Here is a 6,844-nt window from a genome sequence, read left to right as displayed (position 1 = left end):
CTTTCAAAACTCTTAAACAATTTTTGAAAGGTTAAAACATATCTAAAAAACTGAAAGTCTAAAAAAAATTTGAATATTTTCAAACGGATCCAAAAAATTAGATAAAGACTAAAACATAATGTAATTTAAAAATGAGGATCATATTTCTCAATTTCGTAATTAATACTGTGGAATAAACATGATAGATATAAGTATCTTCTTATGTGGAGTTTCTCAGTTATACATTAAGAGTTTAATTCTAATATTTAACTCTTTTAAAATCTCAAATTAAGATATATGCAAAAGATTAAAAAAATTGACCTCATGCATTTGATATATTTTAAAGACAGTATATTCATCTGAGTGATACATTTTATTATTGTTTCTTTTTCTAAAAAATAAAGGATAAAATTAGGTGAAGAAATTGTCATCTTATATAGAAAAAATTTAAGTAAAACATAAATATAACAAATCATCAGAACTTTCGAAAAACATCATGAAAAAAAAAAAAGACATACGTACTAAAAGTGTAGCTTCATCAAAATACCTTTTTTATATTTCAAATTCGAACTCTAAAATTTAAAATAATTAATATTGTTACAGTAATATAGTTCTAACGTGGTTAAAAGTTGTTTCAGCAATTGTGTATTTCTTGGTGGTAGTCATACATCAAAATGAATAATTTTATGTTGGCAATGTTTGAAACATTTGTTCCCACAGCAGAAGCAACTTCTCTAATTCAGTTCTCCTGTCCGGGCTGTCCCAAATCTCCATTTTTATTTTTTGAATCTCCACTATGAGGCAAAAAATTTGGTTATGGGTTTATTGTTGGTGTTTTATTTGATAGTCACGTGGTCTAATTCATGGAGTTGTAGCACGTGAGGGGGTGCTGAGTCAGCATGGGAGAGGGTGTGTTACACATGTCAAACTGTCATTGGCTGATGAATTAAAAAGTGGGGGGAGTGCTGAGCCAGCACATGGGGACCGTGTTGAGTGCTCTATATATATGGCAAAGTTTGGTACCATTTTCATTGCAAGGAAGAGTGTTCTTTGATTGTGTTGCTAGTGTAATGGAGGGTACCACAAACTTAGTAGTGTATCGCAACGGTGAGATTATACGGAATACTCATGAAGGAGTGAGGTTTGTGTGTCAGAATCTATTTTCGTTTGTGGTTCCATACACCATGACGTTGATGGAGCTTCAAAACGGTCTCTGTCAAAGCATGGAGAATGGAATGTTGACGAGAGTGAGCAGGATTTTGTACCAGAATTCGGTTATAGTTTTTGGTGGTCTAATACAGTTTGATATTATGCCGATCATTGACGAAGCGAGTATGAAGAATATGTTCCAAATTCACCGGCAGACTCAGATGCGACAGCCACAGATTGAGCTGTATGTTGAGTTTGAAAATGTAGAGGCAGATGAGATTCAAAATGATTTAGATATAAAGGATGATAGAGCTACAATGTACGAAGTAATGAACAGTGACAGCGAAGAGGACCTCGAAGCCACTTATGAAGCTGGCGGCGAAGATGAGGATGGTGATGTGGGAGTCGAGGCAGCAGCGGAGATGTAGTGGTTCATCCCACAGTTAGTCAACCAATGAACATCCTACCTTTTATGCGTAATTTGGATCTTGACGCCATGAATGCACTGGAATTCCCGGAATATGCAAACATAAGTACGTGATGAGTGAATAATACGTTTTTGTGTTTTTATATTTTGGATGGATCAATGAATGATGATTTCTGCTTTCTGTAGGTACTGCTGACCCTGAGGACGGAGAGTTCAGGATTGGAATGGAGTATACTTCTAGAAAGTCTATCGTCGTAGCAATTAGAAGTTACACTATCTCTAGAGGATTCGACTACAATGTTTATGAGTCCAAGCCACAGACGTTCTATGCAAAATACAAGATGTATGAGCGTGGATGCGATTGGCTTATTCGAGCCAGCTTGATACAGAAAAAAGGTTGTTGGGAGATACGGAGATACAATGGTAAGCACACATACACCATGGAACGATTTCACAAGACCATTCCGAGTTAGACTCGGATAAAGTTGCTGAGGCTATAAGGCCATTGGTTGAGACTGACCTATCCATCAAGGTCAAATTTATAATTGCAGAAGTCCAGTCAAGGTTCAACTACACCATTAGTTACCGAAAGACTTGGTTGGCAAAGCAGAAGTTTATAGCCAAAATTTTTTGTGGTTGGGAGGATTCTTACCAAGTTTTGCATGGTGGGTCTCGGTCATGGTTTAGAAGATGCCAGGCTCAATTGTCCAAATAGAAACACAATCCCTGTACAACGGGAGTGAGGAGGCGGACGGTGTCAAAATACTTCACCGCATATTTTGGAGTTTCAATCCATGCATTAGGGTGTTCAAGCATTGCAAGCCTTTAGTTTAGATTGACGGCACACACCTATACGGAAAATACAAAGGTACACTTCTGGTTACAGTTGCACAAGATGGGAACTAGAACATTGTGTCTATCGCCTTTGCCCTGGTGGAGGGGGAGACAGCTGATGCGTGGCACTTTTTTCTCAAGAATCTACGAAGGCATGTAGTTAGAAAAGACGGTGTAAGTATGATCTCAGACCGACATGAGTCAATCCGGGCAACGGTAAATCGTTCCAGTGATGATTGGCAACCTCCAAGGACATGGTGGATGTTTTGTATAAGGCACATCGGTAGCAACTTCTTAAGGGCATTCAAAGTACCGCACCTCCAAAAACTTGTTGTCAACATAGGGTATTCAAGGACGGTGGAGGAGTACAACATCAACTATAAGAGGTTGGAAGAGCAAGGCGAGGCATATGCCTGGTAGTGCGATGCCATTGGACTTACACACTGGTATTAGCATTTGATGAGGGTCATCGATGGGACCATATGACGACGAACCTTGTGGAGTGCATTAATTCAGTGTTGAAGGGTGCCCGAAACCTCCCTGTGTTGGCCCTCTTCTGAGCAACTATTATCATTAAAACGAGCTATTTACGCGGAAGAGTGCCGAGACTCACAAATGCAAGCGTGCTGGATTTACTTACTCTATATTTGCATAACAGCGGATAGAAGCAAATATGCAACATGATGGAAATATAGTTGTCCATTGGTTTGATAGACGGAACGAGGTGTTTGAGGTGCGTGAAATGTCTAATGGAAAGGTGTTGGTAGTTGATCTTACGCGACAGACGTGTGACTGTGGGCACTTTCAGGTGGAACGACTATCTGTCCAGCCGCTCATAGGCTCTCCATCAATGGGTAGGCCAAATATATGAGAATACTTGGTTCCTTGAACCAAGAATACAACTTTACCATCTAGATATCCTCCTCGCTTGGAGCAAACCCCAGAAGGTGAAGCTGTATTCTTGGTTCAAAGAACTAAGTATTCTTGGAATCATCTACAGTTTATTTTAGAGGCTTACCGGCGTGAAGCCTGACAGAAGCTTGAAGGAGAATGCTACCAGAGAGGTCATGGGAAAAATCCTGCTTGAAGTTCCTAGATTATTGATATTGGATGAAGGACACACGCCACGAAATCAGAGTAGTCAGATTTGGAAGGTTCTTTCTGAGATTCAAACTCACAAAAGAATCATCATTTCCGGAACTCCTTTCCAGAACAATTTTCTGGAGCTTTACAATACAATCTGCGTGGTCAAACCGTCCTTTTTGGATACCAAACCTCCTAAGCTTAAAAAGTTCTGCCAAAGAAGATTGATGCAAGAGAAGAAAGAATCTAGAGGTTTCAGTTGGGAATTAGTTTTTTCATTCAGAACTGGGAATCTAAATGATGAGAACATCAAGCAGTTGAAGCAGCTGATGGATCCATTTATGCATGTTCACAAAGGCAATATTCTTCAGAAGAATCTTCCTGTCTTGAAAGATTGCGGGGTGACTTTGATGTCGGGTGATTTGCAGAAAATACTTCTTTAGGGCATTGAAGGACATCCGAATACACTGGCTTTCCATAGCAAGCCGGCCTTGGTGTCTGTCCATCCATCCCTTTTCCTTTGCTGTACTCTTTCACCTAAGGAAAGAGCTCTTGTTGACGTGGAATAGTTGAAAGCCCTCAAACTGAATCCAAAATGTTAGTGTCAAAACAAGATTTTTGGTGGAGTTTGTAAGGATATGTGATGCAATGAATGAGAAAATGCTTGTGTTCAGCCCGTTCCTTGATCCTTTGACTTTAATCATGGAGTAATTAAACTCAATTTTCAATTGGACTGAGAAAAAAGAAGTGTTCTACATGAGTGGAAAGCTGGATAAGAACCAAAGGCAGTTACTCATTCATTCCTTCAATGATATAAACATCCAAGCAAAGATCTTGCTTGCATCCACTAAATCTTCTTGTGAAGGAATCAGTCTGGTTAGTGTTTCAAGGGTGGTGCTACTAAATGTGGTTTGGAACCCTTCGGTCAAAAGGCAAGCTATCATCCGTGCTTATAGGCTGGGCCAAAAGAAGGTGGTCTACACTTATCATCTCATAACACATGGGACCACCGAGTACACGAAATACTGCCATCAGGCCAAGAAGGGCCGGTTGTCTGAACTGGTCTTTTCAGCAAGGAACACTGAACAGGATGAGCCCAAGAGTTCTGCCGTGGAATTCGAGGATGAAATTCTCGATAAGATGGTGCGCCATGGGAAACTGAAGGACTTGTTTGGTGACTGTATGGTGCAACTAAAGGATTGTGATTTAATTGATAATTTGGATCCTAAAATTTTCTAAAATTCAAGCTTAAGGTGGGAGTGGCTTCTTTGATAATGTTTACGTTGCTTTGCTGATTTTGTGCTTATCTTATACGTGTTCTATTATGGCTATTTTTTCATTATCTAATTCTTATACTCGAAATTGCAGTTGAGAGTTTCCAATACTGAAGAGTGCAGCCATTGTGAACAATTGTCACGTAGGAATAGGAACAGTCGAGAATGGTATTCTTATTTATGACGTATGTTAACATATCTATGTTTGTGTTTTATTTTAATAGAGAACATGGAGTTGTTTGTTGAAAGTTGTATTCTGACAATAAAAAAATATATATTTGATGTTAAAGACTTAAGTTTATGACTTTTTTTTAGAATGGAAGTTGTATTTTAAGATTTTATTTTATGGACTATATTTTTTATTTTGTATTTCTGGACTTGTAAGTTGTAATCTTGAATAAGATATGTTTGTGTGTTGTAATAATGTTTTGTAAGTTTTTTTATTTTTTAAAAATGTTCACTGTAATTTCCGTATAAATATTCAATATAAGGAGATGGAGAATGGAGACCTGCAGAGAACACGAGGAACGCGGGAACAGGGATGGGGGCAATTATTCCCCAATGGCAGGGATCGGGGCGGAGACAGGGACAAAATCTGAAGTAAGGGACGGGAGAAGGGAGGCATCCCCTGCCCCCACTCCACCCTAATGACATCTCTACTCTTTATGAAGATAGAATTAATTAACAAGCAATTATTAATAGCACACTATTAATTTTTCTATAATAGAATACAAAATTATCTCTGTATGACAAAAGATTGGAACCAAAATATACCTAAAAAAAGAAAATGCTTACTCTGTGGTATGGTAAGACATCTGAAGACTGAAATATATATCCTTCTCTATTTATGCGGAAAGTTCTTTCACAACACTACATTGGTAATACAAGAAGGCCATAGATCCGAGTCGGCATGTTTATTTTTATCGAGTAAAGTATCATTTATGTCCCCAATGTTTGGGGTAAGTCTCAAATCTGTCCCTAACATTTTAAACGTCCTATTTGTATCCCTAACGTTTCTAAATCAAATCAATGTTGTCCTACCGTCAAAATGACTAACATTTCATTAACAGCGTTGCATACATGGAGATTAAGTTAGTGAGCCCAAAGGTTAACATAGACATACCTGCTTCTTCGCTCCCATTATAAAATTCACTATAGCAAGCACGAAACTTTGAAGAAACAGAGCACTTCAACACAACATTTGCCATTCCAGTTCTCCTTACCATACACGTTTTACTTTTCTTCGAGGCTGATCGCAGGGAGGGATTTTAAATTGAAGGTAGTTGGTGGATCGTTGTTGGTTGTGTTACATGAAAGCTTAGCCTTTTGTTCTGGTGACACAGTGATTTCGTTCGACAAGGTATGTATGAGGGAACATTTTTTTTTTTGGGATTTTATGCAATATTTCCACGAAGAACGATGGCCATATATGAGATTGTTCGCATAAAATTAAACATGCCGACTTGGATCCGTGGCCTTCTGGTATTACCAATGTAGTGTTGTGAAAGAACTTTCTGTATAAATAGAGAAGGATATGCATTTCAGTCTTCAGATGACTTGCCATTCCACAGAGCAAGCATTTTCTTAGAAAGTAAAATACAAGTCATTCTAAGATTTTCTTTTTTCAGGTATATTTTGGTTCCAATCTTTTGTCATAAAGAGAGAATTTTGTATTCTATTATAGAAAAATTAATAGCGTGCTATTAATAATTGCTTGTTAATTAATTCTATCTTCATAAAGAGTAGGGATGTCAACAAGGCGGGGCGGGGGCAGGGGATGCCTCCCTGCTCCTGTCCCCGGCTTCAGATTTTGTCCCCGTTCCCGCCCCGATTCCCGCTATTAGGGAATGATTGCCCCCATCCATGTTCCCGCATTCCCCGTGTTTTCTGCAGGTCTCCATTCTCCATCTCCTTATATTGAATATTTATATGAAAATTACAGTGAAAAATTTAAAAAAAAATTACAAAACATTATTACAATACACAAACATATCTTATTCAAGATTACAGCTTACAAGTTCAGAAATACAAAATAACAAATCATAGTCCATAAAATAAAATTTTAAAATACAACTTCCATTCTAAAAAAAAGCCATAA

This window comes from Arachis ipaensis, chromosome B09, assembly GCF_000816755.2.
Source record: "Arachis ipaensis cultivar K30076 chromosome B09, Araip1.1, whole genome shotgun sequence".
Lineage (NCBI taxonomy): Eukaryota > Viridiplantae > Streptophyta > Magnoliopsida > Fabales > Fabaceae > Arachis > Arachis ipaensis.
The sequence above is the reverse complement of the archived record's forward strand: the minus strand, read 5'-3'. Positions refer to the sequence as shown.